The following is a 24,722-nucleotide window of genomic DNA, read 5'->3' as shown; positions in this document are numbered from 1 at the left end:
TCCTTTTGGTTTGGAGGACTGTAAACCACTCCAATATAAATGGATGCTCCGTCATCGTTTTTTAGGTCGACCCATAGAGCTTCTTCAATACCCCAACTTCCTTGTAGCTCAGTTGCTTGGATGTTGTTTCTGACATAAAGAGCCACACCTCCCCCTTTTCTATCCTCTCTGTCCTTCCTTAACAAGTTGTAGCCTGGTATTGTTGTATCCCATTCATGAGATTCTGTGAACCATGTTTCTGTGATAGCAACAATGTCCAATTCTGCCTCAGCCATTAGGGCCTGCAGATCTGGGATTTTATTTCCCAAACTATGAGCATTTGTGGTCATAGCCTTCCAGGTACTCTCTTTACGGTTATTGCATTTCCTGGACTCCTTGTGAGATATTTGTTGAGATTTGTTATTCACTTCACTATTTCTTTTTGCGGTAGTGCCACTGTTGACAGAGTTTTCCATCTCAATTAGATTTTTTTTTTGCTTATGGATCTTTAAATACTGCATGCATTGTGTTTTCTCTCTCTTTTCTGGTAATACTGCAATGCTTTTCTCAAGAACTTCTTCAGTTTTTATTTTAGAGAAGGCTTGTTGTTCTTTTTGCATTTGGTACATTGTGTGTCTCCTCATCACAGGTCTAATTCTACCAGAGCCAACTGTATTCCTGGTTTTTAAAGAATTTCCTGATGACCTGTTTGAGTGGGGCGGTATACCTGTTGGCTGCTCTTCTGTCAAGAATGGGTGACTGTGGGTCCTACCTGAGCCTAATGGATCTCCTTTTCTTGACTCCTGGTTTGTTTGTGGTATTGGGGAATTATTTTCTGAGTAATGCAATGTGGGTGTAATTCTTTTAATTGAAGCTAATTGATCTTTAGTCACAGTCAGCTCCATTTTCAAGGATGAGAGTTGTGCACAAATTGGGCAAGCTCTAAGTTTCCAGATGCTTTCCCTCAGAATAAAGGCTCCACAGCAGTTACATTGGATAGTCCCCAATCAAGGTAACAGCTGCAAGAGAAAGAGACACTCCAAATTTAACCTTTCCCCCTCAACATAAAATTAAATATACCGCACCTCTTGCTACTAGGGATGTGAATCGTTTTTCAACGATTAAAATTATTGTCCGATAATGTTAATATCGTCTTAAATCGTTATAGAACACAATACAATAGAAATTCTAACGATTTATCGTTAAAGATCGTTAAATCGTGTTAGTGCGCACTAACGGGAGTTAGTGCGCTAACTCCCGTTAGTGCGCACTAACAGAAAATGATACAAATTGACACTTTCCAGGTCAGTAAAGGTCAGTTAGGAATGAATATGTGTTCCTATTGGCTGGCTGCCCTCTTATCTATTGATGTTACCAAGGTTCCCACTGAGGTGATGGTTGGGGGGATGTGAAATGGAAACAGTTGGAAGCTTGACAAAAAAAGTAACGTGATGATCATCACTCATGTGACTAGAACTTGTTTGTTTATTATTTTTGTTATTTTTGTCAGTAAGCTCCCCCCTGTCTGTGAAGCCAGCCTCTCACTAGTAATGCAGGGAAGGAGCTGTCTCACCCTTCACCATCCTCCCCCCCCCCTCACCCACACACCATTCACTGGCTGGGACATGGGGAGGGGAGGAGTGAGGGTCAGGCAGCTCCCCCCTGTCTGTGAAGCCAGCCTCTCACTAGTAATGCAGGGAAGGAGCTGTCTCACCCTTCACCATCCTCCCCCCCCTCACCCACACACCATTCACTGGCTGGGACATGGGGAGGGGAGGAGTGAGGGTCAGGCAGCTCCCCCCTGTCTGTGAAGCCAGCCTCTCACTAGTAATGCAGGGAAGGAGCTGTCTCACCCTTCACCATCCTCCCCCCCCTCACCCACACACCATTCACTGGCTGGGACATGGGGAGGGGAGGAGTGAGGGTCAGGCAGCTCCCCCCTGTCTGTGAAGCCAGCCTCTCACTAGTAATGCAGGGAAGGAGCTGTCTCACCCTTCACCATCCTCCCCCCCTCACCCACACACCATTCACTGGCTGGGACATGGGGAGGGGAGGAGTGAGGGTCAGGCAGCTCCCTCCTGTCTGTGAAGCCAGCCTCTCACTAGTAATGCAGGGAAGGAGCTGTCTCACCCTTCACCATCCTCCCCCCCTCACCCACACACCATTCACTGGCTGGGACATGGGGAGGGGAGGAGTGAGGGTCAGGCAGCTCCCCCCTGTCTGTGAAGCCAGCCTCTCACTAGTAATGCAGGGAAGGAGCTGTCTCACCCTTCACCATCCTCCCCCCCCCTCACCCACACACCATTCACTGGCTGGGACATGGGGAGGGGAGGAGTGAGGGTCAGGCAGCTCCCTCCTGTCTGTGAAGCCAGCCTCTCACTAGTAATGCAGGGAAGGAGCTGTCTCACCCTTCACCATCCTCCCCCCCTCACCCACACACCATTCACTGGCTGGGACATGGGGAGGGGAGGAGTGAGGGTCAGGCAGCTCCCCCCTGTCTGTGAAGCCAGCCTCTCACTAGTAATGCAGGGAAGGAGCTGTCTCACCCTTCACCATCCTCCCCCCCCCTCACCCACACACCATTCACTGGCTGGGACATGGGGAGGGGAGGAGTGAGGGTCAGGCAGCTCCCTCCTGTCTGTGAAGCCAGCCTCTCACTAGTAATGCAGGGAAGGAGCTGTCTCACCCTTCCCCATCCTCCCCCCCCCCCATACCCACACACCATTCACTGGCTGGGACATGGGGAGGGGAGGAGTGAGGGTCAGGCAGCTCCCTCCTGTCTGTGAAGCCAGCCTCTCACTAGTAATGCAGGGAAGGAGCTGTCTCACCCTTCACCATCCTCCCCCCCCCTCACCCACACACCATTCACTGGCTGGGACATGGGGAGGGGAGGAGTGAGGGTCAGGCAGCTCCCCCCTGTCTGTGAAGCCAGCCTCTCACTAGTAATGCAGGGAAGGAGCTGTTTCAGCCTCACCATCCTCCCCCCCCCCCCTCACCCACACACCATTCACTGGCTGGGACATGGGGAGGGGAGGAGTGAGGGTCAGGCAGCTCCCCCCTGTCTGTGAAGCCAGCCTCTCACTAGTAATGCAGGGAAGGAGCTGTCTCACCCTTCACCATCCTCCCCCCCTCACCCACACACCATTACTGGCTGGGACATGGGGAGGGGAGGAGTGAGGGTCAGGAAGCTCCCCCCTGTCTGTGAAGCCAGCCTCTCACTAGTAATGCAGGCGGGATAGGGCACTGCATGCAGGAAGATCACAACACCCCTGGTGTCAGGGTTAGGGCACTGTGTGCAGGAAGATCACAACACCCCTGGTGTCAGGGTTAGGGCACTGTGTCCAGGAAGATCACAACACTCCTGGTATAGGATAGGGCACTGTGTGCAGGAAGATCACAACACCCCTGGTGTCAGGGTTAGGGCACTGTGTGCAGGAAGATCACAACACTCCTGGTATTAATAGGGATAGGGCACTGTGTGTACATGAAGATCACAACACCCCTGGTGCCAGGGTTAGGGCACTGTGTGCAGGAAGATCACAACACCCCTGGTGCCAGGGTTAGGGCACTGTGTGCAGGAAGATCACAACACCCCTGGTATCAGGGTTAGGGCACTGTGTGCAGGAAGATCACAACACTCCTGGTATTAATAGGGATAGGGCACTGTGTGCAGGAAGATCACAACACTCCTGGTATTAATAGGGATAGGGCACTGTGTGCATGAAGATCACAACACCCCTGGTGCCAGGGTTAGGGCACTGTGTGCAGGAAGATCACAACACTCCTGGTATTAATAGGGATAGGGCACTGTGTGCAGGAAGATCACAACACCCCTGGTGCCAGGGTTAGGGCACTGTGTGCAGGAAGATCACAACACTCCTGGTATTAATAGGGATAGGGCACTGTGTGCATGAAGATCACAACACCCCTGGTGCCAGGGTTAGGGCACTGTGTGCAGGAAGATCACAACACTCCTGGTATTAATAGGGATAGGGCACTGTGTGTACATGAAGATCACAACACCCCTGGTGCCAGGGTAAGGGCACTGTGTGCAGGAAGATCACAACAGCCCTGGTGCCAGGGTTAGGGCACTGTGTGCAGGAAGATCACAACACTCCTGGTATTAATAGGGATAGGGCACTGTGTGCATGAAAATCACAACACCCCTGGTGCCAGGGTTAGGGCACTGTGTGCAGGAAGATCACAACACTCCTGGTTTTAATAGGGATAGGGCACTGTTTGTACATGAAGATCACAACACCCCTGGTGCCAGGGTTAGGGCACTGTGTGCGGGAAGATCACAACACCCCTGGTATCAGGGTTAGGGCACTGTGTGCAGGAAGATCACAACACTCCTGGTATTAATAGGGATAGGGCACTGTGTGCAGGAAGATCACAACACCCCTGGTGCCAGGGTTAGGGCACTGTGTGCAGTAAGATCACAACACTCCTGCTATTAATAGGGATAGGGCACTGTGTGCATGAAGATCACAACACCCCAGGTGCCAGGGTTAGGGCACTGTGTGCAGGAAGATCACAACACTCCTGGTATTAATAGGGATAGGGCACTGTGTGTACATGAAGATCACAACACCCCTGGTGACAGGGTTAGGGCACAAGTTCTAGTCACATTGACTGATCACATTACTTTTTTTGTCAAGCTACCAACTGTTTCCATTTCCCATCCCCCATATCCTGTCAGTGGGAACCTTGGTAACATGAATAAATAAGAGGGCAGCCAATAGGAATACATATTCATTCCTAAACTGACCTTAACTGACCTGAAAAGTGTCAAATTGTATCAATTTCTGTTAGTGCGCACTAACTCCCGTTAATGCGCACTAATCGGAAAAACCGATTTTTAACGATTTTTCAACGAAATAATCGTGCCTAACACGATTTTCTTCTCCTGCCACACGATTTCAATCGTTAAGACGATATGGCACACGATTCACATCCCTACTTGCTACCAACAACACTTCGAATAAAATACATACTATCTGTTCCAATGAATCGATCTTTTACTTCTTCCAAAACCAAATTACAGCACTGTCAACTTAGGAACATCGCCTACACTGCACACAGGCTTGTATAATCTTATTTAATCTTATGATGAGGGGGAGAGGTTAAATATATATATCTTTTTTAATGATTTTAATGATTTCTTTACGTGTTTTTATTTATACATGCCTGTGTGCAGTGTATGCAATGTTTGCAAGTTGACAGTGCTGTAATTTGGTTTTGGAAGAAGTAAAAGATCGATTCATTGGAACAGATAGTATGGATTTTATTTGAAATGTTGCTGGTAGCAAGAGGTGCAGTGTGAGTATATGCCTCACTGCTCTTGAAATTAATTTATTATGTAGCCTAGAATTTCAGTTAATATTGTCAGCATGTAGGGGGAAAAAAAATGAAAAAGTGAGAAAATGGAAAATTAATATGTGATGAACATTGAGAAGTGCTTCTCTAGTGAAACTAAGATAATTTTAGATAGCTGACCTTTTCTACACAACACATTTTGAAACATGGTAGGATGGAAAGAAATATGTTCCTTCCCTCCCCACACACTCCTCCTCAGTTTCCAATCACTTACATTTCCCTATTTTCCAAATCAATATAAGCGCTGAGCATGCATTCCCAAAGCAAGTGTCTCTGTTAGAAGATTTTGGTTTAGAAATGTTGCCAACCTTCCCCCACCCCCAGGACCTTTAAAAGGTGAGCTATGGGTCAAGGGTGGCAGGATGAGGCAGGCGCATCAGGCGTCAAAATTTTGGAGGGGCAAAAAAGTGCTCTCCAAAACGCTCAGTGGCTGCCTCCCCCTCCCCCGATACATATTTAGTTAAGTGTGCTAGCCCCGTGATTTTTGAATACCGCGGGAACAGCACAGGTGGGGGGTGGGGGCGTACCGACAAAGAAAGAAGAGCGCCGCTGGCGAACCCCCATCTCACCAGTGGCGAAGACAAGAAGAGGCCCGTGCATGACGCGATTGGGAGCAGGAGGGAGCCTGGTCAGCTGCTGCACCTTCTCCTGTGCTGGTCCTGCGGTATTCAATTCATCGAGGGCCCTCTTCTTTCTTTTTGGAAGAAAAACAGCACTGCACGTGTGCAAAATAATGTACAGATGATAAATAGCATTGTGTGCTGCCTGTAGTATTGCTTAATTGCAATTTTCCAGCTAGCATGGATGAAAATATTCCTTGTGCATATTACAAACTTTGGCTGCCTTATTTTATTTTTGTTGTTGCAATCATGCACCCTGCATATCAGTGAAAGAGGTTGCAATGTACATGAGTACTTTTACCATGCTTACCTTGAGTTAATTTTGATAAAGAAACTATCCAGGTAGTTTCTGTCTGAAAATAAGCTAGTGTAAAGCATGGAAGATAACAGCACTTACCTACTTTTGCAATCCAACCCACTTCTGATGCTATGGTCAAGATGTGTTACTACATTTTTTCATGTGCATAGAAAAATCACATGGGGGGGAGGGGCTAATTTTCAAAGCCCTGTATCTGCGTACAGAGCAATTCACTTGGGTCAGCAGGCCTATCTGAAAGTTGCTATCCTCTGCTGGATAAACATGTACACATAGGGGCGGATTTTAAAAGCCCTGCTCGCGTAAATCCGCCCGGATTTACGCGAGCAGGGCCTTGCGCACTGGCGCGCCTATTTTCCATAGGCCTGCCGGCGCGCGCAGAGCCCCGGGACTCGCGTAAGTCCCGGGGTTTTTTGTCGGGGGCGTGTCGGGGGCGGGGCCGATCGACGCGGCGTTTTGGGGGCGGGACGCGGCGTTTCGGGGGCGGGCCCAGGGGCGTGGTTTCAGCCCGGGGCTGAAACCACGGCTATGCACGTATCTACTAAAATCCAGCGTACTTTTGTTGGCGACTGGTGCGCCAACAAAAGTACGCGAACGCGCATTTTTTTAAAATCTACCCCATACTTTTCACTTGGGTTAAAAAGAAGTGTTATTGGTGGGGTGTTTGGGTTGCGGGAGTAAAATGCACATGTACATGGGATTTTTAAAATGCACACGCTATTTAACCCCTGCGTTTTTGTGACCACATTTTTTTCCTTGTATTATTCTTCAATTCTATGGATTTTTTCTCTTTAGCGTCCATTCTCAGTTAGCCATTAGGAAACATGAATCAGCAATGGAAAGAATGAGGAACCTTGATGGAAAATGGACTGAATAAAAGACCTAAGGTGAGATATAGCCTTAGAGTATTGCTTTTATATAAAGGTGTTGTAGTGCTGAAAGCATGCTGAGACAGGGACTCAAAGAATACCAAAAAAAACACCACTATATTCCCCAGCATAATCTTAAATACTTTATGTGAAATTTTTTGTTAAATTATTGGACCTTCATGAGTACAACTTGAAACAGTGAACAAGCTGTGTGTCCCTCAGGTCCACTTTTCCTTTATTTATTCATTTATATTCTTACCATTTCATTTTTTAGATTCTTAAAAATAGTCCCAATGCATGAAAGTCCTTTCCCAGGTCACTTTTAGGTACACATCTTATTTCAACTACTCATCGAGAGATCAACAAAAAACTACCAAAACTTATCTTCAGTGTCCAATTTGGTCACGACCCTGACATGGCCATGTTTCGATAGCATATCTGCTTCAGGGGGTTCTACTTAGAATTTCAATCACGATCTCAATCTGTAATCACTCCACTTGCTTCCCGAAATGTTCGACTTTCTTTCAGAACCACTTAACAAGACCTTTAAACATGGCATCTGTCCACCTTACTTTTATATGCACAGCAGCATCATGATGTCATGAATTAAAGCAGGGAATACCAGTTAATGATTTCATTAAGTCCTTCTTGTTGCACCGCTTTCAAATAAAAAATCCAAAATTGTTCGCGCCTGTTCAGAAACGATTGAGTATCACCTCCTCTAGATGAAACATTAATTGCTTCTAAAATGGTCCAGTGAAAATCTCTGAATTGATGACTCTTTTCTATACAGTGGGTTACCAATGGAGCTGTCAATTTCAGGGTTTTTATACAGCTTTTAATTTGAACGCGGCTTCTCGAACATAAAAGCTGTATAAAAACCCTGAAATTGATGGGGGTGGGGCGGACTGAAAAAGAAAGAAGAAGGCAACTGGTTAGATGGGGGTCCACTGGCGGCCTTCTTCTTTCTTTGTCGGTCCGCCCCCACCTGCGAGCACCAGTTCTGGGCAGGAGGAAGAGAAAAGGCTTCATGGCCACTGGTGGAGCACAGCCTGCCAATGGCAGGAGGAAAGAAAAGTCCTAGCAGTGCCAGAAGAAAATAAGAGACCCCCAACTGCCTGCTGAGCTCATCCCTCTCACCAGCACAACAGAAAGGGGAGACTGAGCCTGATGGACAACATGTATGGGTGTGTATGTGATAGAGCATGGGGTGCCTGAGAGAGAGCATCTGTATGTGTATGTATGAGACAGCATCTGTGTATGTGTGTGTGCAAGTGTATATGAGAGCATGGGCCTGTGTGAGCATGTGTGAGAGAATCAATGTGTATGGGTGAAAGCAAGTGTATGTATATGTATGAGAGAACATCTGCTTGTATGAGAGCACCTGCATGTGTGTGAGAGAGAGCATCTGTGTGTGTGCATGACAGCATGTGTATGTATGAGAGGGTATGTGTTGGGTGTGTGAAAGAGCAAGTGTGAGAGCATCTGTATTTGTGTGTGTGAAAGAGCAAGTGTGAGAGTATCTGTGTGTGTGTGTGTATATATATATATAAAAGAGCAAGTGTGAGAGTAGGTGTGTGGGTAAGAGCATGTGAATGTATGAGAGAGCATCTATGTTTATGTGAGCACATGAATGAGCATGTGTATGAGAGAGCATTTGTATGAGAGAGGAAGGAGAAAGTTCCCTCACTCTCCCCTGCTCCCCCCACACTAATCCACAGAAATCTCAGGGTGACTGGAAATCAAAAGATCCCAGGTATGGAAAGCAGGATTTATTTTATTCTTATTAGTTTTAATTATTGGATGCTATTTAATGTGTTTACAAATTTGAAATATTTTATTGGTGTTTGGGAAATGTTTTTATAATTTTTATATGAGATTTAATTACTGGATGTTTTATTCATCAACTACTCTAAAACATTTATTCTTTTTATTAATATGGTTTTAGTATTATGAGGGTTTTATATTTTTTGATTTTTTTTGTTTGAAGTTTTATGAGGAATGGTATTTCTGTTTTGCCATTGTTGCACTGCAGATAGTCTGGCTTGTGCTTTCCAGTTCAGTTTTTGTCTACAAATTTGTTTATGCTTTATTATCTCTTTATTCTGTATTGGGAAAGGGCTGTCTGTGTTCTGCATGTGTGTAGTAAATTCATTGCAGATTTAAGCCCGAATTTTAAATTGCCAGTGCGCATAAAATCCAGGGGGTTACGCACATGGCCGGGCCCTGCTCGTGCCGAGCACATTTTAGAAAGGGCCCGGCATACATGTAACTCCTCATACATGCAGAAGTGCCGGGCCTGAAGAAAGGGGAGGGCCGGGGCAGCGTTATTATATGCTATCCTGGGAAAGCGTGGGCCGGCAGCCGGCCAGCGTGCGGAGTTTACTTCTGCTCTGGAGGAGCAGTAAGTATAAAAACAAAAAACAAATTGGGGATAGATAGGATAGGTTTAGGGGTCGGGGAGGAGAGGGGAAGAGGGAGGAAGGATAGGGTTAGGGTTAGGGAAGTTCCCTCCCAGTCCGCTCCTTTGCCAGTTCCCTCCCAGTCCAGTCCTTTATTGGAGTGGACTGGGAGGGAACTTGTAAACTCCAATAAAGGAATGGACTGCGAGGGAACTTTCAAAAGCCTGATTGCTTTGCCGGGCGATTCTTTTAAAATCCTCCCTGTGTATGGTCGAGGCCATCCACCCATAAATGCGCGCATGAACATTAAAATCTGGTGTGCATGTGTGCGTGGGTATTGCATTTTCTAACATTATAAAATAGCCACATCCGAGTGCGTGTATGGACCTTTTAAAATCTACCCCTTATAGTGGGTTTCTATGCTGCTTTACCTATTGTTTAGAATCTGCCTTTGTAATTTTTTGTAACATTTAATTTGTTTGTGTTCTGTACTTTTAGACATTTTATTGATTGTTTTGCATTTTGCCTATTTTATTATGTATATTTATTGTTATCCACTAAGATTTTCAGATTATTGGACTACAAAGTGTCTAAGTAAATAAATAAATAGACAAATAAATAAATGTGTAACTGAGGTGAGGTATCCTGCTAGTGTGAAGTTTCTGTAAGGATCTATAGTAGCCTGGCTTGTTTTGTTTTCCTAAGAGGAACTGTATTGGTATTTAGGGCCTACTGTAATAGTTGCAGTGTTGCCTTTTTATAGATAAGGTTTTTAGTTTTTAAACTAATGCTATTTTTTAGTATGGAAGGCTTACTATATGTAACTGTAATTCAGTTTACTCATGACTTTCTGAAGACAAAGCCCACACCCAAAATGCATTACAATAGCCTAATACCATATGCATTCCAAGTGTGTTTTTTGCTTTTTTTGTAGGGTTTTCTGGTTGGCACACAGCAATGCATGCACAAATAATATATATGTTGTTGTGATCTTTACCTCAGAAGACTGTATTTCAAATGTCCTTTTTCATGTAAAATTAGTTATTATACATGCAGAACATGTAATTGTGGGTGGTGATGGCATGGGGAAGGGTGGGAACAAGGCTGTACAGGGCCTGGCTGCCTTATGCCCTTGCAATGGCTCAGAGTGCACCTCACACAGACGACCACCATTCACCCATCTCCCACTTCTCCAGGGGAAAAATGCTGGGGAAAGGTGGGAGGCAGGTCTAAGGGTTCCTGGGTGTATGACGGGTTTGCCAGCTTCCTAGAAAAGTTATCACTCTGTCACTCCTCTGGGAACTCTGACCCCCTTCTTTCCCCCTTTTGCAACATTTCAAATCACTAAAAGGTAGTGTATATACTTCCGAAGATTCATAAAACATTACAAAATCCACCTGGATGTCCAATCATTTCAGTGAGAGGGTCTCTTTTTGAGCCATTGTCAGTATTTGTTGATAAATGTTTAGCACCAGTGGTAACAACTTTGTCTTCTTACATTAGGGATTCCTCTCATGTAATGGAGATTTTACAGATTTTGACAGGCATATTTCCATCGCAAATGATAGCTATTGCTACTATAGATGTGGTATCACTCTATACTACAAGATAAAGCCTTGAATATTATAAGTGAATCACTTTCTTGCCATTTATGTTATAATAAGATTCCACCTGATTTTGTTTGCTCCCTGGCTTTGATGACTCTTCGTAATAATTTATTTATGTTTGTTGGTCAGTTTTTTCTACAAAAGAAAGGGGTCACTATGGGGGCAACAATGGCAGCCGATGTTGCTAATTTATATATGGGTGCCTTTGAAAAATAGTGGTTGCCTTTAAATCCATATATTCAACATATCAAATTATGGAAATTGTATATTGATGATATACTGGTTATTGGAAAGGAAGTAAAAGTGAATTCTTGGCGTTTTTGCGATGGCTAGGTACTTGTGATCCAAATTTGAGTTTTACTTTGGCTTTCAGTACATCTGGTTTGCCTTTTTTGGATATTTTTATTTCTGTAAACAATTTGGGGTTTGATTTCACCATACATTGGAAACAGATTGACATAAATACTTTTCTCCGTTTTGATAGCTGTCACCCGAAACATTTACGTGAAAACTTACCCGTTGGACAATTTTTTTGTTTAAGAAGGCTATGCTCTGATATACATGATTATAAAGTGTAGGCTAAGGATATGATTCAGAATTTTTTAGAACGTGGTTACTCTTTGGGGATTACTAAAAGGGCATACAAGAGAGCTTGTTGGATAAATTGGGATTTGTTATTTTTACCTTCTAATAAAGTTGATGATCATAGGATGACTTGTATCTTACTCTATTCTCCACAGATTTTTAGGGTTCAACAGATTAATAAAAGACACTGGCATGTTTTAAAGTTGCATGAAATATTTGAGGAAGGACCTATTTTTTCTTTATTGCGGGGGTAAAAATATTAAAGATCAATTAGTACATTCTGAGTATTGTGAGGTAGTTTCTAAGGTGGTTAATGGTTCTACAAAATTGGGTCATTATCCCTGCAACAAGTGTTGGATTGTCTACAGTCTTTTTCTAAAAATGGAATATTTCAATTACAGTCATTAACCAATTCTGGTTCATGGGAGTGATTTATTGCATTTGGTGCCCCTTGATGGTGTCTACATACATGTATGATAGAACACCAAAGTGCTATAAGTTGTACACTGATAGAGGCTCCATTAGTACATCATTGCATTGTACAAGGACATACTTTTGTGGATATTTGCTTTGCTGTATTGGAACATCTTAAGCCCTCAATACGGGGGTGTGATTTTGATACATTTTTGTTGCAGAAAGAACAAAAATGGATTATTATTTCGGGACTGTAGAACCTTGAGGATTAAATAGGGAAGTTGATTGTTCTGTGTTTCATGGATGAAAATTTCTTTTTATTGATTTTTCATTCTTTAATTTTTAATTTTTTTGTATGTAATTGTATGACTTTTTATTAGATTGGGGATTTTAGGATAATTTATTCAATAAGGGGTAAATTTTCAAAGGTACACGCGGGCGTCCATGTACACGCGCTACCCAGCATGCTCACATGGACACCCGATTTTATAACATGCGCGCACAGGTGCATGCATGTTATAAAATCGTGGGTTGGCGCATGCAAGGGGGTTGCTTGTGCACCAACGCCTGCGGCCTTCACCCGTTCCCTCCCCCTAATCTAACCTTCCCACCTCTTCCCCTAACCTATCCCCCCCAGGCCTATTCTAACCCCCCCCCCCCCCCCCAACGTTTGTTTTAACTTCTGCGCCTGCCTCTGGGCAGGGGTTGCGCGCACCGGCAGCCTGTCAGCATACGATCCCCCGACACAGCGGCAAATGGCCACTGTACCAGAAGCCTCTGACCCCGCCCCCAGACCACCCTGACTCTCCCCCTCCCCGCCCCTTTTTCGAAGCCCCGGGACTTAGACGCGTCCCGGGGTTTTAGGTCCGGCACGTAGGGCTTTTAAAATCCATCCCTAAGCCAATTGCATGATTGACATCTATCAATCTAGTGGCATCATTTCCTTCTTTTTACTTGTTATTTGTCAATAGCTATTGAAATAGGAAGGGGATTCCTTTATTTGCAACCGCCATTTTTATTTACCCCTGTTGTAATGACGGTATTGTGAGTGTGCGGCTTTTCTAGATATATAGAGGTGTTTTTAATGTTTCTTTTTTATATATTGATTTTTTGTATATAGATGATAATGAAGAATCCCTGAAGAAGGCTTTGCCAAAACATGGGCCATGTCAGGTCTCTAATATTTGTTTGAAGAACAATGTTTCAAGCTAAGTATATGGTGGCTAGTTACATTTAGAAATGTTATTGGTGCTTTAGTTGGTTGTTTTAAGAATTTTTAGTGAGAATGTGATTAAAATCCTTTTGAATAAAGTAAAACATTTTTTGTATATTAAATGAGGTTTGCAGTAGATGATTTGAATTGATGGTGTATAGTTCTGATATTGTCAGGCCCATTGCGGGCAAGAGACAGTGGATTTAATCATTTATATTATATTAATCTTTGATACCACTTTCCTCGGCCTATCTGAAAACACCCTCAAGTGGTTTCAATCATACTTATCCAACAGATTCTACAAAGTTCACCTCAACAACTGCGAATCAGAACAATACCCACTCCCCCACGGAGTTCCACAAGGATCATCCCTCTCATCAACCCTGTTCAATATATATATGTTCCCGCTCTGTAAATTCCTCTCCAGCATGAACCTCATTTTCTTTACGCAGACGATGTCCAGATTCTTCTTCCCATCAAAGAAAGCTTAACCAACACCATTGCACTCTGGGACACCCTCGCCACCCAAATAAAGAACCTCCTCTCGCAGATATCCCTCACCCTCAACCACAATAAAACTAAAATACTATACATATCAAACAAACCCTCCACCAAAACCAACAAAGACCTCTCCTCCAGCCAACCAGACACCTCCCTCATCAGTGAGGTCAGAGATCTCAGCATTACCCTGGACTCAAATCAGCATGACAATCAAAGAGGGCTTCTACAAACTACAAGTACTCAAAAAACTCAAACCACTTCTTTTCCACAATGACTACCGCACAGTACTACAATCCGTCATACTATCCAAGTTGGATTACTGTAACTCCCTCCTCCTTGGACTGCCTGCCTCCACCCTAAAACCTCTCCAGCTGCTTCAAAACGCAGCAGCCAGATCTCTCATAAACATCAACCGCTCCGCACACATCACCCCAATACTAAAAGAACTCCACTGGCTCCCCATATCACACAGATCACAATACAAAATTCTCACCATACTTCACAAAACCATCAACAACCAAAATATCAAATGGATCAACGACCCTCTCCAACTACACCACAGCCAGAAAAAACTGTGATCTCAAAACACGGGCCTGCTTATAATACCCCACATTAAACTAGCACACCTTACCTCCACCAGACAACGCACTCTCTCTGTAGCGGGCCCTACCCTCTGGAACAAGCTACCCTCCCAACTCAGACTGGAACCCTCCATCCACTCATTCAAAAAAACCCTGAAAACATGGCTATTCCTCCATGGCTATTCCTCCCATATTACAAAACCTCCACTGGCTACCAATCACCTATCGCTCTCAATACAAAACACTTACTATCATACATAACACGCTATATAAAAATAACTCCCCCTGGATCGAAGATATGCCACACTTCCACCAGGCCAACCGTCCTACCAGAAACTCCCTTGCGGGCACCCTCCACACCCCTTCACTCAAAATTGCTCACCTCACAAACACCAGAGCGAGAGCCTTCTCCATCGCCGGCCCCACCCTTTGGAACTCCCTCCCCACTGAGCTCCGACTAGAACCTTCACTTAATCAATTCAAAAAAGGAATCAAGACCTGGTTATTTAAACAGGCCTATCCCAACGCCTCTCAACCCTAGCATTTGACTTCTCCTCAACACTCATTATTTCCCTCTCCCTAGTACAGTGTCCCCCCGCCCCCCTACACACCCTCCCTCCCTCACCACCCCATCCATTTTATGGCTTCCTGATATTCAGTCACCACCTCTCCTTCCCATCGCCACCACCTGCCCCCTTGTACAGTTCCTACCCCACCCCGCCTCCCCTATGCGCTTCATCCCCCACCCCGCGCTACCCCCCACTCTGTCGCCTCTTGTATATAATTAATTTATGTCCAACCTGGTTAACCACATGTAATCTCATTTAATAACTGTGGCGCCCGTTGGCTCTACAGTAAATTTGTCACCTTTTAACTTCCTATCCTTCCTCCATCTATCATTGTAATTTCCTTTCTCAGTTGTCTGTAAACCGACATGATGTTTTTTTTACGAATGCCGGTATATAAAAGTTATAAATAATAAAATAAAGCCTACCAACACACAACCTAACCCCCACCCCTCCTCCTCCTCCCCCCGCCCCCTATCAGCTCCCTCCCCTCCTCCCCTCCCCCTCCCCTTATTCTCACAGCTAACCTTGTACCTCCCACTCTGCAGACTTTACTTCTTCCAATATTGAGACTCTCCACCCCAATAACCATCTTTAACATCTATCGTTTTTCTTGTTAAATGTTATACTTGTTACTTGTTCTCCCTCCAAAGTTTTTTCCACTCGTTTTAAAGTTTGCAATCGAAAATAAGTTACAATGTATATTTAGTACCAATCACAGTTAATGTTAAAATGTAAAATAGTACGACCTTCAGTCATACTATTCCAGCCGTTTTGATGTGAACTGATGTGATGTACGTCAACGAATGTCGGTATATAAAAGCAAATAAATAAAATAAATAAGGTACTTTTAAAACTGTTCAAAAAAATGTTATTGCATTGATATATATATATATATATAGTCCTCTGTTTTTTGGCTATATTATAACTTTAGAGAGACGTAGCTCTGTGTTTTGATTAAATCAATCACTAAAAGAGCTAGAATGCATAGAGATTCCCCTCTTGATGATTTGATCTGTGCTGTTCCCTGGCAGGGTGAGGTGGGGTGGGGCTGGGAGAATGCCATCTCATCCCACGCATCAGGCAGCAGATTCTCTTGAGCCGCCCCTGCTACAGGTCAATATTTGCATTGAACCCAATGGTATGTTCTTCAATGCATAGCTTGCAGCAAGGATGATAACATATAGCAAGCTCTTAAGTAGAAACCATGGTGCTTCTGAAAGGAAAAGCCACTTAATGTAATGGAGGTCAATGATATCATACAAGAAGTTCAGTAAATAAAATATAAATATATGGAAATAAAGTAAGAACTAAAACCTAGAAGCATATAACTTTTAACACTGTTACCTTGGAGTTTTTCCATCTCAGGTGGCAAACCTGCATCAATGTACACTAATGCTGCTAAGAGTGTGCTGTGCCAATCAGATCTCTTAAGAATAGTACAGATTTGGTGGTTCAATAGTCTACCAAAAAGATGTCTCTTTATTTGAAAGCAGTTCTTCACTATTTCTAAGATTGTTTAAGGCTTTTCAGTGTATACACTTTGTCATTGTGTCACACAAAGAAAGCAAAAGAGATTTGGTTTTATAGTTAAAACAATTAAATTACATATATAACATTATACAGTACTCTTACAATAACTGAGATAGATCTGAGATTAGCTTGGACATGACCTTTGTTCAATTAACCTAATCTCAATAAAATACAGTGTTTAAGAAAAATCAGGTCAGACTTAGATCTGGATTTATATTTTAATGTAGATCCAGTTTTTAACTTCAAGTGAAAGACTGTTCTTGAATATATTACAGTGGCCTTCACTGAAGGATGAAACAAGATTACATATGAAGTCTGTGATTTTTTTCAGAGACAACAGAAATATTTGTGTATAATTGTTGTATATTTCCTTCCTTACTGACATTAATACAGCATTGGGATAAGCAAAATATAAAACATTTCTCTGACATTTCTTTTTGTAAATAATTGATTGAACCATGAAAGATAACATGAAAAGGACGCCCAACCATGATAAAGTTTCATTATTCCTGCTTGGATTCTTGCCTGAAGTAGAATAGTAGAGAGTGAAAAAGTAGGTCAGTGAAATAATTGCAATATTGAAAATAATAAGGTCTGACAGCTGTGGATTAAACATGTCCACAGGGCTATAGTATACTGGACATTTAAAGCAGAAAGGTGGAATCCATTGGCATTATTGGAGAAAAATGTGTAAAGATGGTACAATTAAAAAAAAAAAATAGCTATTGCTTTATCTCCTTCAGAGGGAATTTCAATATTGCATATTTGCTCCACAAAAGGTAATACTGAAATAGGTTTTTTACATTCGTAACAAACAATGGTCAGAAGAATCTCTCTATAACATATCACTTATTATTTTCTTCTATCTAATTTCAGTTTTTATGACTCATTTTCTCCTTTCTTTAGTGTGGTTGGAGGTGGTTATAATAATAACAGGGTTAAAATATAGCTAAAGACACTGACCCCCATTTTAATAAATCTTAGTTTACAAAAAATCAAAATTATGACTTCAGAACAAATACTTCCATTCTTCAAGCCCCTCCATCCCACGATTGAATTTGTTGGAAAAAGAAATTACAAATGTTAGTGAGGAGGCAGATTCCCAGTTCCTCCATTCAAAGTGATTAGTGATTAGTAACATTGTTCATTAGTAACATTGTCCTCCATTCAAAGTGATTAGTGATTAGTAACATTGTTACCTGAACTGCGGTATATAAAACTGTTAAATAAATAATAAATAAAATAAAACATAGTGGTTTTCAAAAATTTCCTCTTACTTTTAATACATAGACTGTAGAAATCTTCAGGTTCTTACCTTGTCTAGAGTTTAGCTAGAATATTTATGTATGTATGTACATTAGCTTCAGTACTAAAATGTATAAACTCTTGTATCTGGAACACAAAAATCCATTAGCCACATATCAGTTTGAAAGACTTGAAATGGCAACTCTCAAAACAAGAAAGAGATCTAGGAGTAATCATAGCAGATGAACTCAAGATAGCTAGACATTATAATAAAGCAAGTGGGAAAGCAAACAGCAGGTTAAATTTCCTAAGTAGAGGCATCATGAGCAGGAAAAAGGAGGCAATAATGCCTGTATGAGACTTCACCTTATGTACTGGGTTCAGTTAGGAAGGCAGTACCTTCATGAGATATTGAAAGGATGAAAGCAATTCAGAAAAGTGAAAAATAAAGACTTAAGACTTGGCTGTTTTTAAACAAGCATTCCCGGACTCCAACTAATGTCTCACAACATCAACATTTATAACACAGCCAGCTCAATTTCAGCTCTTTGTAAATATTTTCTTTTATCTCCCTCCTCTCCTAGTTCAATCATCCTTGTTATTTGTAACTGCTTTCTTCCGCACTATAGTTCTAGTCTGAAGTTTATTATGCACCCCTGTTTAACTGTAAACCAGCATGATGTGATTGTATCATGAATGCCGGTATATAAAAACCTTAAATAAATAAATAAATAAATAAATAAAATAAATAAAAAGTGTTTCTAAAATGATACAAAGCCTGCAACACAAATCCTGCAAACAGTAGGGATGTTCACTTATGCGTAAGACAATGGGAAATTATAATAAAATGAAAGACTGTCTTGAAAATATGTAAGAAGCAGGTGGAGCAGAGTCCCAACTTGACACCATTAACATGGAACTGCTTCCCTCCCATGTGGCTTCAGATGGAGCTTTGCTCAGTTGAGCTTGGGGTTTCACTTGGCCTTGCCATTGGTTGTTCTTGTTGTTATTCTTAGTGGTGGTGGTGGTGGTAGGGTGTTGGTGAAGGGGAGAATGAACTGTATTTCTTCCCTTTTCTCCCTCGCCTCCTTTCCCTCTCCCCCTCCTGGTGGCCTCCTGAGGTTTAGACCACCTTGGGATCTCAGTGGAGGTCCCAGATTGGTTTGGGACCCAACAGATTTGGGTCCCTATTTTAGTGTTTGGCATGGATTGCTCCCTGACTTCTTCTGTTGAGATTTCAGCATTGGCAGCAATTTTGGTGGCTGCAGCAGACATGCAAGAGCCTCTGGTGCCTAGCCAGTTCCGAGCTATGAGTCTGAGCTAATCTCATGGAAGACATTAGGAGACTGGATTAGGCTCAGTCCAGTGAGATCAGTCACAGTGTGTGTGTGTGTGTGTGGGGGGGGGGGGGGGGGCATGTGCTCCTTCAGGTCCAGGCATGAGATGTGTGTGGTACGGGTCTGGTTGAGGTCTCACATGGCAGTGAGGAGGAAGTGCTCCATGCAAGCAAGGACCCAGAACCAGAACCAGAAATCAAATTCGGAACCAGAACTCAGAACCAGAACCTAGAACCCAGCATGAATGACAATGCTCCAGGAAGTCTCAGGGCATTGGTGGATCCACCGGAGGAGCTCAGGGGACTCCAGTAAGGAAGGCAACACAGGATAGTAGATCCAAAGTTGGCTGTTGGGGTCATGCCTCAAGGGGCAGGGCTACTAAGGGGAGGGGTGTTGCTATGAGGGGAGGTGCACTGGGAAAAAATATCAAGGCTGTTGGACAAGACAGGAGGAGGCACAGTATGCAGAGCGGGAAGAAAGGAAGGGCCACAGCTCTACCCAGCCAGAAGGACTCCACAGAGGTGCAGGAGAAGGAAATGTGCCAATTGAAGATGAGATGCTGACATTGATTTTTCAGCTTCTGTGCAATCAATGAGGAGAAACAGACAAGAGAAACTGGCAAACATTCAGCCACTGGCAGATTTGGATGGGGATGCCTAATTGGGTTGGCAGTGGAGCAAGCAGGGTTGGGTATTAAGAAGATTGAGCAGGAAGAGGAAGAGGGCCAGGGATGGGAATAAGAGAAGTTAGAGGATTTGTAGAAAGGGCAGCGCTACACAGGGGCTGTTTTGGCTTTATGCAGGGCAGAGGAAGAGGGAGGGGCATGGCAGGTGGTGGGCTTATGTATGGGTGATGCCAGGAGACCCCTAAAGACTGCACAGCGGAGACGCTTCTCGTCGCACCATGCCCGCAGTGAAACGCACAACCATCTTGATTTACTAACATTTGCAACGCAAACGGAACCTAATGCGCAGTGACGTACTGACGTTCTCACGCACTAACATTTAGTGAAACGTAACTCCATTTTGGAATAATAATTTGTATTGTATTAATACGAACGCCGCCGTAAAATGTCTAACCCGTCAATTAAATGACGAAACAATAGTCTGATCATAAGCTACACCTACTAAAGACCACGCTAGCTATTGCTTGTTCAGCAGTTTGTAAATTGTTTGTTCAGCAAAACCAGAACGCATGTGTGAAAGATAAGAGCTGTAAAAGTGTATAAAGGTTTGCTCCAAAGGGGGCGTGGCATGCAGTTGTACTAAGCCGTTGTCTTAGCTGCATCTTGCTGGCAATAAAAGTTTATCTTTACGGATCAGTTGTCTGGGCCTCCTTACTGACGAAAAAGAGACGGTTACATGATGATAATTACCAGGAGGCCAGACTGTGAAAATCTCAATATTAGACATCTGTAACCGATTAAATCTCTTCAACCTATTCTGATGTCTGTGAAGGTAATTAAGTTTACATTTAGCACTCCCCTTTAGCCTCCCATTACTGAGGCTAAAGGGGAGTGGAGCACAGGAGAAGGCCACTGCAGGCAGAAGTTGTGGTGGCGAGGGGCTGACTACATCTCCCAGAGAAACCAGGAAGTTGCACAAGGCCAGGAGGAGGATTACAGGAGAGCAATTAGATATATGAGGCTGGTGGGAAAGCCAGGAGGAGCAAGACAGCAGGAGAGAAACAGAAGAGGACATTGCTAGTAACTAAAGGCAGAGTAAGTCCTGATTGGATTGCAGTGGTTGGAGTAGAAAAACTCTGAAGTGCTTGAGTCTGAAACATGAATCCTTCAGCTTGTGGGTTTCCTACAAAAGTGGGAGGTGGCAATCCTCCTCTGCTCTGGAGAAGCAACCGAGCTGGGGGGGGGGGGGGGGGAGGGAACTGCAGAGTGTTTGGGACTGACTTTGAACCCTGAAATCAAACAACATAATTGAACTGTATTTGGAAAAGCAGTTATACCAGGAAGAGCAAAGCTTTATGGAACTGCATTTAAAGCCTTTGCTGTCATAAGTGGTAGGACTGGGACAACCTGGTTGGACTGTTCTTGGAGAAGTAGGTGCTGGGGAAAACATAGCATTGAATTGGATGTGCATTTAACTACTGGTGCTAGGGCAGGATAAACTGCACTGAACTGGCTTTGCATTTAAACCCGTGCATGCCCAGACTCAAGTCTGCTCCCAGCCATATCCAGGCTTTGTTGGTCGCAGGGATACTGCAGCAGGGACTAACCTGGGGAAGCTCAAGCAGTAAAATTCCTCCCGGTGAGTGTTTACGCAAGACATGATTTTGTGGCAGAGGCCTTGGAAGCGGCACATGGTGATGAAGAAGATCCTTGGATTGCCAGTGCCGGCATCCAAGTCTTGGCACATGGAGCAGGCAGCAGTTTTGATGCAAGACACAGGGAAGCCAGCACAGGTGGCACTAGCAGAATTGTGGGACGGGATGCCTAAAGAGTTGAAAATTAAAAAATGATCCATATTGGCATATTCTAGTTATTAGCGAGGAGAAGGGGGAAAGAAGAACAAGTAGAAGAACAAAAAGGGGTGTGTGATAAGAAAAGAGTGACAAAAAATATGCTGAAGTGGGTACGATGTTTTCGTAGGCTGGTGAGCGTGTTGAGACTCTATGATCCCATACAGTGCGGGTCACTCTGGCTTGCATGGAAGGAATCATAGGGGGGCCTGTGAGGATTATGAAGGATGGGTCTGGTTAAACTGCGATGAAAGATTCAGGGATAAAAGGAGGAGAACAGGTTTATGTCGTGTGGGACCCAGGACATTAACGTATGGTAGATACGAATGACCAGTAAGGGTCATTTGACAGATCAGGGGAGTGAGGCCTGCCAGGGAGTTCCTTTCAGGCTCCATAACTCATTGCAGGGTCAGAGGAAAGCAGAAGGTCAGTCCAAACTGCAAGGCAAGGGACAGGATGCTAGCAATTTAATAAGTTGTCTTGCCTATTGCAAGCTCGCAAGTTCCATCGCACCTGCTCAGTATGCAGATGAGGACATCCGCTGCCTCCAAATGCAGATGCAGCCAAAAAGATTTAATTATTTATTTATAAGAATTTGGGATTCTCCCTTTTCCTAAAGGTAGGTGCATGGTAAATTACATAAAGTAACAATATGTATTTATTTATTAGATGTTTTATATACCATTGTTCCAAAATAAGATCACAATGGTTTACAAAGTCATCATTCTGTTTCTGGGTCAGCATTCATATTCTGGGTTTAATACACATAGTTAATACATAGTCTAGGTCATATTCATGCATTATCTAGTTTCTTACAATTAGAAATACTAATTCTAGATCAACACAACATCATCAAGTATGCGTTAATTAAGGTGCTATTTCATTTCATTATCCTATGTGCCATGCCATGCTCATAAAGTAGTCTTTTACACTTTATGTCATTCAATTCTTTTTACTCAATTTACTAATATTGTTTATAGATCTGATAGTGATGTTGTGAGTTTATTGGCCTGTGATACAGTATATGACAGAGAGCCTCAGACTGCTTTAACAGACTGGCTCCATCTATGTGGCCCGGTCCACCTTAAGACAGACAGGAAAGGGATCCTGGGGTGGGGGCATTTCCCTGAGGTAAGGGATACAAAGGTGAGGCTCTGAGAGAGTTAGATAGGCCCCAGGGAGAAGGAAGCTGTAATGGAGTGCTGTGCTCTTTTGGAAAAACTGTTCTTGCATTGTCAGTCTGCTGAGGTAAGCAGCCATTTTGATTCTGTCTTGCTGAATGTTTTGTAATTAAACTGTTGAAAAGCAAAACAGACTCCAGCCTGGTCTGTTCTCTGACCTTCTCCTGTCTTAGACCGTTCCAAGGGCATCACATGGCCTTTATGTTAGATTATAAGCTTTTCTAAAGAGCCATGTTTTTTTTTTTATTACAGTATTTCCCAGTGACATTTTTTAATACTTGCAATCAAAATCACTATTACATTTGTTGGACCTTCATGGATACAACTTGAACAGGTAAACAAGCTGTGTTTGTCCCTTTGGTCCACTTTTAATTTTTTTATATCTTAGTTTGCTTATGGTTTTGCTTAAGTTTGCTTAAGGTTTTGTGGCAACAGCCCCGCTATGGGACCTTCATGGTGACAGGACGTTTTGTAATTTCTTTAAAAATAAGTCCTGTCACCATGAAGGTCCCATAGCGGGCTGTTGCCACAAAACCTTAATTTCAAACATCAAGAGAGCAATAAACCTTCATAACTTATCTCAAGTGTCCATATTGATCACAACCCCGACATGGCCATGTTTTGATCACCACTCTGCTTCAGGAGGTTCTCCATAAGCTTTCAACACGCTCTCAAACCAAGGTAACGTTAGCTTCCCGAAGACGTCCTTTGCTGATGATACCTCTTTGCTATCTGTTTGTTGTGCAGTGCTTTAGTTTCTCCAAACTACCCCATGCAGCATGCTATAGAATTAAATCATTTATAAGGCTGTGCATATGCTTGGCATGCTCTGCCCTCTAAATTCATGTGCAAGAAATGTCAAACTTGAAAGAATCCTTGAAATCTATTAATAAACAGAAGCCGTTATTGTTTACAGTGCAATGAGCAAAGTAAATGAACACAGACAGACCATGCGCTCTAGCTAGGTAGCAATGAAGCATATGGGAAACATTATAACACAAATGCTATAAACGGAAAACTGAAAAAAAAGCCTCATGCAAATTACCTTGTTACTGTTTTATTTTTAACAAAAAGGACAATCTTCCAGATATGTTTTGAAATCAGTTTATTTTTCTTTGCTAATTTTAGAAAAACAAGTGCCTGATTCACCAGCTGCCCACCCCTAGTCCTTTTTCCATTTGTTTTTCTTTCTGGGAGGGGGCAGGGGTTATACTTTTTTTTTTTATTTATGCCAAATCCTTGAAATGTGCAGTTTTTATCTGTATTCACTATGGAGGCGATGAAGAGAAGAGTTGATGGGACTTACCTTTATTCGTTGAAAAGCTGAAAAGTGGCTTGCACAGTAAATGAAACAGAGAGCTGTGCTGATGAAATGCATGCATATTGCCTTTTCAGTAATGTGAAATAAACCGATGGTGCAGCTACAAAGATTGGCCCCTGATGTGGCGCGTACGAAACAGGATATCCTGTCAGGGCATCGTGTTTATCTCTAATCTCACAGGGAAACACATTTTCCACCTTTTATAGGCAATTAATTAAAAAATATAAAATAAAGGAAGAAAAAATTCAAAAGCGGATGCTAGGAACGATGATTAAAAATGACCCATCAATGCTAGAAGGTGAATGAAATTTAGTAACTTAAGCACAGGTGTTATGAAGGTCCCTATCTAACGCATGCATAATTTTGGCAGTGTGCGGTATTTAAAACATAATTAACTTTGAATGCTTTTGACATTTATTGTATTCAATTTTTTGCATTCAATATAAGTAACCCCATTGTGTTTTGGTAATTTGAAATTGAGTTTTTATCTATAACATGTTGTTTCTTTGTTTTTAATCTAGGATTCATTTTAGTGTTGTTAATTATGAAGCTGATATTTTCACATTAGTAATGACACTTAATAGTTCTTTTAAGATGC

At 42.9% G+C, this 24,722-nt stretch overlaps 1 long non-coding RNA gene across 1 annotated transcript in view; it reads right to left on the bottom strand.

Moving 5' to 3' along the window:
• Positions 1-24,253, bottom strand: part of LOC115100384 — a 202,144-nt gene extending 177,891 nt beyond the window's left edge. Inside the window, exon 1 of the long non-coding RNA XR_003859047.1 lies at positions 24,110-24,253. This is a non-coding gene — a long non-coding RNA (uncharacterized LOC115100384). The remainder of the gene's footprint in view (positions 1-24,109) is intronic.
• Positions 24,254-24,722: the final 469 nt, after the last annotated feature.

The sequence above is a fragment of the Rhinatrema bivittatum genome, chromosome 10 (genome assembly GCF_901001135.1).
Source record: "Rhinatrema bivittatum chromosome 10, aRhiBiv1.1, whole genome shotgun sequence".
Lineage (NCBI taxonomy): Eukaryota > Metazoa > Chordata > Amphibia > Gymnophiona > Rhinatrematidae > Rhinatrema > Rhinatrema bivittatum.
Note: the sequence above shows the minus strand (reverse complement) of the source record. Positions and strands in the feature narration are given on the sequence as shown.